Source organism: Panthera onca, chromosome A2 (assembly GCF_046562875.1).
Source record: "Panthera onca isolate mPanOnc1 chromosome A2, mPanOnc1 haplotype 2, whole genome shotgun sequence".
Taxonomy (NCBI): Eukaryota; Metazoa; Chordata; class Mammalia; order Carnivora; family Felidae; genus Panthera; species Panthera onca.
The window spans coordinates 46,932,953-46,945,021 of record NC_138340.1 but is presented as its reverse complement, the minus strand read 5'-3'; positions in this window follow the sequence as shown (position 1 = coordinate 46,945,021).

Here is a 12,069-nt window from a genome sequence, read left to right as displayed (position 1 = left end):
AACCAGGTGGTTTCAATTCATCCATGCAAATTAGCAGGGCTCCGAAGCCATGGGCATCGGGCATCCTCCGAGTACAGTGAGATGGCTCCACCCTGAAATCAAGCTAGGACAAGACAGACTCTGAACGTCTTGGCTGGATTGCCCTCCCAACTGCATATTAATCAATCTATCAGCAGCAGGCATTAACCCAGGGAGCAGAGATAGGAATTGTCTCTGAAAGGCTGTCGGTCTTTGCCTGCCTGCCCAGCCACACCCTGGCAGGCCTTTCACGGATCAGACTGCATCGGTTTCCAGGGACTTTGGGTTTCAAAGGGCTGGCTCCAGCCCATCTGATCTACCGCCTTTCCTTAGCTGCTGTGCCTGAGGAAGCCCAGACCCAGGATTTCTAAGGAAGAGTCATCTCTCAGACTCTCCCTTCACAAGAGGCCGGTGGGTGGGGAGGGTGAGGCCAGAAGAACAACTTGGGTCCACCCAGGGCGTGCAAGGGAACAGAACCAGGGCAGATTAATTTCTCTTGTTCAGATAACTCTTTAATCTTTGGTGTAAAGTATTGAAAGCCAGGGTTCTGGGCCTTCTCCTTTCCTACTTATCACTCCCCAAGGTGGGGCCCTGTCCTGGTGGGAGTCCAGAGCCCAGGTCTGGCCCCAGAGGTGGCCTGTATGACCTTGGTAAGTGAGGAAGATGCTCGAGGTCTCAGAGTTCTCTTCTGTAAGATGGAGGGAGGGGAGTGGGGGCATGAGTTGTGCTGATCTTTACATTTTCTAGCATTTTGGGGCACCTGGGTGGCTCAGTCGGTTGAGTGTCCGACTTCGGCTCAGGTCATGATCTTACCGTTCATGGGTTCGAGCCCCACATAGGCCTTGCTGCTGTCAACACACAGTCTGCTGGGGATACTTGTCCCCCTCTCTCTGCCCCTCCCCCATTCTCTCTCTCTGTCTCTCTCTTAAAAATAAATAAACATTTAAAATAAAAAAAAAAAAAAAACAGAGGAGCCTGGGTGGCTCAGTCGGTTAAGCGTCTGACTTCGGCTCAGGTCACACTCTCACAGTTCGTGGGTTCGAGCCCTGCATCCAGCTCTGTACTGACCGCTCAGAGCCTGGAGCCTGCTTTGGATTCTGTGTCTCCCTCTCTCTGCTCCTCCCCCACTCACAGTCTCTCTCTCTCTCTCTCTCTCTCTCTCTCTCTCAAAAATAAATAAACAGTAAAAAAAATAAATAAGATACAAAAAATAAAACAAATCTTCTAGCATTTTGCTTTAGTCTTCAAGGAGGAGTCCGGGCTCCTTAGCAGAACCAAGTTTTACTCCTGTCAGCCTCCTGTGTCCCAGCCTGCAACCATGTCTTGCCTCATGTTATAGATGCGTCCCCAGCTCCAGCTGCAATGGTGCACCTTCAGTTTCATTAGCGTGTCTTGCTCCCTCTTGCCTTCCAGGCTTTGCACCTGTTATTCGGCTTGCTCTTCTGCGGAGTCTTCTCTCGAGTAGGGCTTGAAAGGATGTGCTGTGGGTCACATAGCATGCGTTGACTGCGTGCCCTTCAGCGAGTTCCTTTCTCTGTGCCTCGGTCTCTTCTGGGAAAGGAGAATAAGGTACCTGATTTATAGGGTTGTTGCGCTGGTTAAGTGAGGCGACTCTTGTGGAGTTGTTAGCAACAGTGCCAAACACCTCGAAAGCAACAGGGGGAAAAAGCTCCAGTCATCATTACTATCATTTCTGGAAACTGTTCCCACTCATGTCTCAGGAATCAGCTCAGTGGTCACCTCTTGGAGGAAGCATTCCCTGATTCCTACCTGCCAGCTGAGGGAGCTGCCCCTGCTCTGGGTTCTGAGTCACCCCGGACTCACCTCAGTCACCACCCTTATCGCCTGTGTGCTAACTGCCTGTTTACTCGTCTTGCTCCCCTCAATGGACTGTCACTTCCTTTAGTAGAGGTTGGAAATGGACTACCTGCCAGCCGAAACCACAGGTGTGCTTTAACCAGACTACATGGGAATTTGGAAACATTTTTATTTATTTATTTTTGAGAGAGAGAGAAAGACCACAAGTCGGGGAGGGGCAGAGAGAGAGAGAGAGAGAGAGACGGGGAGACACAGATTCCTAGGGAGGCTCCAGGCTCTGAGCTGTCAGTGCAGAGCCTGACTCAGGGCTCGAACTCATGAACCCCTAGATCATAACCTGAGGCGATGTCAGACGCTTAACCCACTGAGCCACCCAGGCGTCTCTGGAAACATTTTAATGGAATGCTGAACTTTGAAAATAGGGTGATTCTTTTAAAAATAAGATCTATTTTAAAAATCTGCAGGGCACCTGGGTGGCTCAGTCGGTTAAGCATCCGACTTCAGCCCGGGTCATGATCTAGCTCTCCATGAGGTCCAGCCCCGTGTCAGTCTCTGTGCTGACAGCTCGGAGCCTGGAGCCTACTTCCGATTCTGTGACTCTCTCTCTGTCCCTCCCCTGCTCATGCTCTGTCTCTCAAAAATAAATAAACATTAAACTAAATAAATAAAAATTTAAAATTAAAAAAAAAAATAAGGTCTGCTACAAAAAAAAAAAAAAAACAAAAACACCAGGATGATTTTACATAAAAACCCAGATTTCCGGCTTTGCTTGGAAAATTAGAAACTGCACTAACCCAAGCCACCATCATCACCTGCACCTGCAGGAATGTCACCTTCAGCGGGCTTGCACTGTTGTTTGCTGCAGGCCCAACCCAGCCCAATTAGCTCACACCCTCTGCCCCAGAAATCCAGTAAGATAAGCCTGTCCTCTTAATCTGGGCATTTCTGAGAGTAAAAGGGGGATTTTATTCATAACCACAAATCAACGGGACCGTTCAGGAAAAACTGGACCACATACTACCACCACCCCCAACTACAGGCCAGGGGCCTGGGGCGTCTTTGGGTCCCACACCACATACTTCCTGCCACATAAATGCTCAGTAAATGGTAATAACAACCACTGGTGTTCCTGACCATTTGTTACATGTGTTAACGCATGGCGGTTCTCCCCAGCACCTTGTGAGGTAGGAACTATTGTCTGCATTTTGCAGTTGAGGAAACTGAGGCATGATAAATTAGTCATCTCTCTCAACTGCACAACTAGGAAGTGGGGAACCAAGGCAGTCTGGGGTCTAGAAGCATACTATGTGTTGGCCAAATCAAGAAACAACTCTCAAGGTTCCTCTCAGCTATAAAAATCTGTGGTTCTTTCTGGTTGTTGGTTTTTTGGTTTTTTGTTTTTTTTTTTTTCCTGTTATTCTCTCCTCTGCCCACCCCCTCCCAAGGCTCTCTCTCCTTTTCTCCTGTCCTTTCCCTGACTTGTATATTCCCTTGGCTCTCGCAGTTTCTCCCTCTGTGTCTTTTCTCAGTCTTGTTTGGCCTCCGTCACCATGTCTCCTGTGTTTGCTCCTGAGCATAGTTTCTGTCTGTATTTCTCACGCTCCTTCTCTCTTTGGACTCTCTCGCCGTCTCTCTTACCATGTCCCTGCTCTCCTTTTTTCTCTTCTCCTCCTCCTCTTCCTCTCCCTCTTGCTCTCATGCATTCTCACCAACCATGACTAAACAAACACTTTTGTGGTAGTGGAATATGTTTTCAGTAACTCCCCGTTGGTCTTGGCTTTTGCAGGAATCCGACAAGCCAGGCTCTGTGCCTTCTCCACGCTTTGTGGAGAACTGTGGACAGAGCTACAGGAGCCTGCAGCTGGGAGACCCAGACTTCAGGGGACGTGCCAGTCACTACCCACCCCCACCCCCCGCCCCCCGCCGCCCGCCGCCCCCATCACTTTCAGCCTGTGCCTCTGTCCCCGTAGGAATCATGGCTGAGATCTTCACGCCTTTCAGCAGACAGTCTGCAGAAAGGGAAGCTGGTCTGGGCTCAGGTCTTCCTTTCCAACGGACTGACAGGTAAGTAGGATTAATGGCGTGTCTTTCTGTCTGGCGAGAGCAAGACAACCAGAGTACCTTTGCCACAAAAACAATCCCTCCAATGAATGTGATCAATGCACATGAAACAAATGTCTTTTGAAGGGAGAAGACAGTCCTGGAAAATTATCTTGAAGGCAAGAAAAAAAGGCAACTTTCCTTTCCTTTTCTTTTCTTTTTTTTACAAACAAGCAAGGAGAAAAGGTATGGGGTGGGAGAAAGTGGTTCTCCTCGCCAGCAGCCAGCAAGAAGAATGAAGGGGAAGGCACTGCAGAGGGGAAAGAGGGGAAGGGAAATTAAACAGGAGTCAGTGGGCAGCAGTCAGAGGAGGAGAGGTTGAGAGAGGGGGAAGGAAGGGGCAGGGGTGACAGATTTTTAAAAATTCAAGGTGACCCTTCAGCAGCGTCAGGCTGAGGCAGCTGCCTGGTTGGCTCTGCTCGAATGAACACGCATTTGCTGCGGAAGGAAGGAGGAGACGCCAGAGAAAGACCACACAGATGTAGATGCCCAGGCTGGAATCCCAGACTGGGCTCCGCCCTCTTTTCACCTTGGTTTCCAAATGGGTGTTCTGGCGTGCTGGAGGGGAAGTGTTCAGACAGAGCTCGGTTGGTGGCGGTGAGTCAAGGCCCCACCCAGCCCGCTGCCGGCCCCAGGGGGCCTCTCGCCTGCAGGTTGGCAGCTGCTGGATGTTATCAGGACAGAGCCAGGCAGCAGGGGCATGGCAGGCCATTCGAGTTCACTCCCAATGATCTGTGGCCACAGGGTCTAGCTCCAGAGCTCTGTCGTGTGGGTGGCTCCATCCATTCTGGCAAGTAATGGTGAGCTGGCTGCTGAGCCTTTGTGATTTCAGTGTGAACAGTGCAAGGCAAACAGCCTTGTGGAGTGGCATCAGCCTAGCTGCAAAGATCTGTCGCCCAACAGTTTATTACTCACCCACCTCTTCAACGGTAAGCCCCGAGAGGGCAGGAACACTGTTGTGGACCCCACTTCAAAAGGGCACTTGACATGCCGGCTGGTATACAATAGGAGCTCAAAACTGAATGCATGAATCAGGGTGCGTTCAAATCTCCCTCTGCTCCCCTTCCTACTGGTTGTGGGGGACTCTGTTCAGTCCCTTAACCTCCCCAGCTGCCACTTCCCTCGCCAGTACATTGGGATAGGACTGGTCAAAGTGTAGACTATATGTCTCACTGCCCCTCCTCAACTTAGTGAAGTCAGGCAGTGGGGGGCGGGGAGGCACGCCATCTATCACTGTGGCTCGTATATGGCAGGCATGCAAACAGAGGAGATACTTTACAGTGTGGAAAATCTGCAGCTTCTGTTGCTGGTAGTTCCAGGTATGTCATACAGATGTTACTTTTCAGGAAGACAGTGTGGCGATGTGGTTAAGAGCTCATGCTCTGGAGGCCCATGACTTGGGTTCAAGTCCTGTCTGCACCGCTCACTCCCTGTGTGATTCTGGGCAAGCGTGTATGTACAATAGAGTTGCCGTGCGTCCTAAATGAGATAAATCCCATGCGGTCCCTGGCATGTAGTAGGTGCTCAATTTGTGTTAGTCATTATCACTGGTTTCCACTACCAAAACCTGTGAGGTGGACGACCAGACCGTCCCCAGGGTGCAAAAGAGGAAACCCTAGCTGGCCAGGTGGAGAGGCGTGCCTGCCGGCCAAACCAGAACTAGACGTCTCCTGCCCCCAAGGCCCACCACAGCTGCCAGAAATAAGGTGGCGTATCACAGTGCCTGCCTCCACCCCTCACCCCGGTGGAGAAGTGAAACACAAACCCGCCAGTGTCAGAAAGAAGAGAAGGAACCAACTGAGGTGAAGAGAGTAGAGCGGCCCCCAAATCCTGTCAAAAGGACAGTCCAGGACAAGGTCAAGCCCAGGGCGGCGAGAGGGTGGAGACAGGGGGAGGATAGTGTGACAAGAAGAGGTCTGGTGGCTGAGTTGGCCAGGGGCAAGGGGTGCAAAGCTGATCCTGAGAATGCGGAAGGAAGCCCTTTTATCAGCATTAACAAGAACAGAGAGGGAAGTTGTTTGCATCTGGCCAGATACCTCGGCTCTGACCTCCTGTCTCTAAGAAAAGGGTCCCTGCAACTTTGTTTTCAAGTCTCTTGGGAGAAAACACATGGCCCGGATTCTTAGAAGCTGCCCTCACCCTCACTCTCAGTGGCTTTTTGACCAGCTCCGAGGAATGGGCCTTCTGCCTGCTGTATCTTCAGCCTCTGATGAGAGTTGACATTTCTGAGGCTTTCAGCCTATCTATTTTACAGGTGAAAACTGAGGCTGGAACCTGGCCTCTCTGGCCCTCGTGACCAGAGAAGACCTTAGTGGCTTCACCTGCCGGGCCTCAGTTTTCCCATCTGCAAAGTGGAGGTGTGTAGGCTACATTTTCCTTTCAGCCCTTCCTCTTCCTCTCTCTCCAGAGCAAAGGATATGGAATTTGAAGGCAAAAGTCACCCTGATCAAATGGTATATGGATTACTCAATAACACAGCACTGAGGTCAGCCTCTGGAAGCAATTGAAGATGGCCCCGGGGATCTGAGATTCCAAACCCCACAGGCAAGCAGAAGTGTTCCCTCCCACACTGGGCCACCTCCCTTCCTGAGCAATTCTGCCCCGATTCTGTGGGTAAAAGCAGCTGTGCTTTATGCAGAGTTCCGACAGATGCCAAGCACATTGTAGGTCTTATACCAGGGAGGATGCTCCATCTATACGGAGCGCCCACTGAGTGAGAGGCCAGAGTCACCGTGTCTTTCCTCCTCGCAACAACCCTAGGTGAGACACACATGCTTACTATGCACATTTGGTATCCATGGAAGCTGAGGCCCACAGAGGCACCTTGCCCGGGGTCATACACAGGTGACAAAGCAGAGACGAAACCCAACCTGATTCTTTCTGACGGAGCCAGTCCGTTGAAATCAACACCAGGTGATTAGAAGAAGATGTGTAATTTTCTTTTTTTTTTTTTTTTTTAAATATAAAGCATTTCCCTCATATAATGAAGACGGATTACTCGCATTTTAAAAGGGAGCAACCAGGGGCACCTGGGTGGCTCAGTCGGTTAAGTGGCCAACTTCAGCTCAGGTCATGATCTCACTGCTCCTGAGTTTGAGCCCCGCGTCAGGCTCTGTGCTGACAGCTCGGAGGCCAGAGCCACTTTGGATTCTTTGTGTCCCTCTTCCTCTTTACCCCTCCCCTACTCATGCTCTGTCTCCCTCTGTCTCAAAAATAAATAAACATTAAAAAAGATTTTTTTAAAGGGAGCAACTAATCAAAGCATAACATGATATATTGTCTGGAATTTGATCTACACGAATCCAGTTTGGGGGGAAATAGGAATAAAGCAACATTGTGCAGGCATTGATATTTCTTGAAGCTGGGTATTGGGTGGGAGTTTGTTTACACCGTTCTTTCCCATTGTGAACATGTTTGAGGACGTCCCTGATCATTTAAAAACGTAATTTACACTTAACATGTAAAAAGTAATTAATTCAGGATAAAGGAACTAGCCCTGGAAAGGCCCTGTCCCCTAGGGGTGGGGGTAGGGCATGGCCCCGCCCCACAGCTGAAAGCACTTTAAGGGTGCCTTGAGAAGGTATTCATTATGGCCTCCTGGTTCTGCTCTGCCCGGACCACAAGGGCCCTCTCTGCATCCAAGAGAATAATCTTCCCCAAACTGCCAGCCAAGTGCAGATGCATGTTAGGGTTCCTGAAGCCGCACTGCGGTCTTGTGAGGGAGTTTGGAACCATATGTGGCTCATGTTCACTCAGGCAGGAGATTTGGGGAGTCTCTTGTAAATGTGCCAGCAAAGGCACAGAGGCTGTGCACGTCCCGGGACAGTCTGGAACTTGGGCAAGACAAGATCACCGACTTCCAAATGATGGCCAAGTGTCTGGGAGTGGCCCCTCTCCACAGGCCCCGAAGGTCTAGTGCATTCTGCAACCTTCACTCGGTGTGCTCTCGGGGCTTGTCCTTCCGGACTCCCCAGAAACAAGGATACCTCCTGTTTACAACCGTCCTTGTCTGCAACTGTTCCCTCCTCACACAAGTGGAATTCACTTCTCTGTTGGCCTTCATTATGTTAAGGTATTTATTCAATAATTCTTTACTGAACACCAACTATATGCACTGGGGTTATAGCACATAGCAAGCAGGTAGGTAGGTAGATGATAGATGGCATAGATAACGTAGGTACCTATCTCCAAGAGTCTCTGATTTTCTAAGAGAGAAAGGCAATAATCAACTATTAATACAATTAATCATTGGATTTGAATTCTGACAAGTGCTTTAGAGAAGTGCAGGGGCTGTGGGGCATCATAAGGAAAAATAATATCTAATGGGGTGGGGGCGTGCAGAGGATTCAAAGAAGGCTTCTTGGAGAGAGTAGCGTCTAAACTGGAGATCTGAGGCATTCGCTGGCCCAACAGGGAAAAGGGGTTATTCCTGACGGAGGAAACAGCATGTGCAAAGGCCAGAAGCATGGCTTGTTGAAGGAAGTAAAGGAACGCAGTATGGACTATGTAGTCCTTTTATTTTTTTTTAAGTTTATTTATTTATTTTGAGATAGAGAAAGAGAGGGAGAGGACACGTGCGCTCACGCTAGTGGGGGAGGGGCAGAGACAGACTCCCAAGCAGGCTCCAGGGGCTGCCACTGCCCAGCTCACTTGACTCGGGGCTCATACTCACTAACCATGAGATCCTGTGACCTGAGCTGAGATGAAGAGACAGAAGCTTAATTGGCTGAGCCACCGAGGCCCCCCTGTCTTAAGGAGTACAAGGGAGGAAAAGATGCTTGAGAAGGAGCTGGTGGCAGAGAGCAAAAGAGCTTGAAAGTCAAGTTAAGGATGATGAGGTTCTCATGAGATTGTGTGTGTATGCAAACATTGTTCTTTTAAACCTAAAGTGATTACTGTGGTTGAAGGGGGCTGAATGGCTCAGAGCAGGGCAAATGTGGATGCTGCAGGGCCTGGGCTAGCTCATGTGGCACATTTGTGAGAGTTAGGAGAAAGCACCCTTCAAGGAAGACACAGCCCTCTAGACTCATGTTTGGGAAATGGAGCCTAGCCTGAATTTCAGCATCTTTTAGCTCTGAGCCTATACCCTTGTGCAGTGAACAACCTGTACAACTGTACACAATAGACATGCATTCTGGGAAGTAGAGAAATCAGAATGCTGTAGAACATTTGTTGTCACATCTGCTTCCTCCACTTTCAGTACCTTGAATTCTGAGTTCATGAGCTCCATATTCATCTTTGTAACCCCAGTGTACATAGGACATGCTCCAAATGTTTGCTGAATGGATCCTTCTTTGGTCACCTTTTTTTTCCTTTAGACTTTCTGTTCTCTTGTTCTTTTCTACTTAATTCATAATGGCTTCTTTTTAATGCACACCTGCTAGGTGTTAGGAAGCACTGTGTTAGACACTTTGCCTTTTTAGTCTTCCAAATATCTTATCCACTGTCCATTTGATAGTGACTAGGGCCATGGTCACTTCTTGGTGACCCACTTCTTAGGTGGGCAGGGAGCAGGTCATACTGTGTGTGAATCTTTCAAGTCCTCAGGGCATGGAGAGGGGGTGGGGGACAGCATACCTCCTGGTAAAGATTCTTGTGGTTGAGTCTCTAAACTTTGAACTCTGGAACGTCAGAGCTGAATGGACCATTTGGGACTTCATTTTACAGATGGGTCACTGAGGCCCAGAGAAAGGCTGGAAATTGCTCCGAGTCACTAAGTCAGAGGCAGAGCAGGACTCAAAACCAGGTCCCTTGACAGGTTTGGATGAAGTAGATAGATATCAGGAGTGGAGATTAGAAGAGACAGACCAATGGGGGAAACAGCTCTCTCCAGATGGTATCTGGCTATGATAGTTATCAGGCTGCCAGGGTTAGGGCAGGACACCGGAGAGTCCTTGGAGACTATCTAAAGGGGAAGAGAAGGTAGAGAAAACAGGACTTCCTGAAGGAACGGGTGGGTCTCTAAACTGGAATCCATCTGGATCCAGCCCGGCCGTGAAGGTTCCAGACACAAAGTACAATTTCTTGTTTTGGTCCTGGTCAACCTAGAGACCCTTGACCACCAGCCTGCACAGTCTTCACCGACAGCGAGCCACTGACCGCCTGCTCTTCGGGTAGAGGGGGGAAGGCAGAGAGGAGACCCGGTTCCCTGTTCCCAGGGTCTCCCGCCGCGGGCGCTCTTGGTGGGGGCCCGCACCCCGGTTCTCTGTTGGTGCCGGCTCAGGGGTTTTCCTGGTTCTGAGTCTGCATCACAGCTCCTCTTATGTCACATTGCCTCGGGTCCCACCAGCATTGCCCTGAGCTGGAAAATCCCTCAGAGCCCGAGCAGCCCGTGACCATAAAGGCAGGAAGCTGTGACACGGAGGCACGCAGGGTGTGAGGTTTATTCTTGGTGTGTGGTTGGAAAGGGCGGGGCTGAGCAGGGGTGGAGTGGGATGGGATAGTCAGGAGAGAGCAGAGAAATCCAAAAAGAAGGAACCCCAGAGAATTTCAGGCTAGTTTTCCTTCCCAGAGCATCCCCTTTGCTTCTGGCTCCCAGGACTGTCTCCCTACCTTGGGACTCCACAGCAGCACCTCTTGGGGGACATCTCAGGATCTAGGGTCCAACTTCTCAATTCAGGGAGCCCGATCTATGGGGCTGGGGAGTAGTAGCAATGGTAGTAATGCAAGTAACAGTTGTCATTAATCACATACGTTCTAGATGCCAGTACAGTGCCTGACACACAGGTAGCCCTCAATAAATGCAGCCTTGTTTTAATCCACATATCTACTTAAGAAGTAGGTATCAATCCCATTTTTCAGATGGGATAGCTGAGGCTCAAAGTGCATAAATTTCCCATTTCCCAAATGTCACACAGCTATTCATTTGTCCATGCAATCAGCCATACTTACTGATCCCACCCATGCAGTGGCTATAGTCCTAGATGAGAGGAATAGAACCCTGAGAGCAGTTCCTGTCACCAAGTTTATTCGTGTATGTTCTAGAGAAGGGTGATTAAATAAGCAAGTCAACAAGGAAAGTAATTGCAGATTGGGATAGGAGGCAAGCTAGGTGAGGAAACAGAGAGTATGAATGTGATGGTGTTTTAGAAAAAAGGTTAAGGGAAGGCTTTTTTTCAGAGGTGCGGTACGAACTATGGTTGGGTGGGTGAGGACCCTGGGAAAGGTTGTTCTCAGCAGGACTAACTGTGAGAGCAAAGGTCCTGGGGTGGGAAAGAACCCAGTGGGTTTCCAGGATGTCCAAGGAGGGACTGAGGTGTGAAGGGAGAAGCATGGAGTGGGGGGTGGGCAGCAGGGCCTGGGTCACAACATCTTGTAGACCACGGGAAAGGGATCAGTTTGTCAGGGACTGTCAGTATCAGAGGCTGGATTTTAATCCATAATTTTAGGCCTCCATGGCCAGCACAGGCTCTGCCCCTTTGGCCCAGGCCTCGGTCCTCATTCCCCTAGGTCACCTCCACTCGCAGAGGGTCATGGGGTGGACACAGACATGCCCATTGCCCAGCGCAGGAGCCTCCCAGGTCTGCTGGTTCCCCACTGAACAACAGGAACAAACTCGAATTATCAGACAATCAGACCTAAGGAAGTTGTTCCAACCCAAGACTCTCCCTGCAGACTTCTGGGTCTCCTCTCTGCCTCCACTTACCAGTCCGTCACAGTGGTGTCAAGATTGGCCTGACCTGCGGGCTGTGTGCTGACAGCTCAGAGCCTGGTGCCTATTTCAGATTCTGTGTCTCCCTCTCTCTGACCCTCCCCCGTTCATGCTCTGTCTCTCTCTGTCTCAAAAATAAATAAACGTAAAAAAAAAAAAAAAAAAAAAAAAAAAAAAAAAAAAAGATTGGCCTGACCTGGGTTCAGATCCTACCCTCATTACCAGTGGGACAGCGGACAAGTGGTTTAATTGCCTCTCTGAGCCCCCCTTCCCTCACCTGTGAAGTGGGCTAATACCTGTCTGCTTTCACAGGAATGTGGGTGAACAGACAACAAGATAGGAGTAGCGTCAGAAAACATGGAGAGCCTGCTCTGGGTCAAGCATGTGCTCGTTGCTTTACGGGCATTAACTCACTTTATCCTTGTATCAACAACGTGGGATCGGTATTGTTAACAGATCTAGCTTCGTGGGCATGTGGCCCA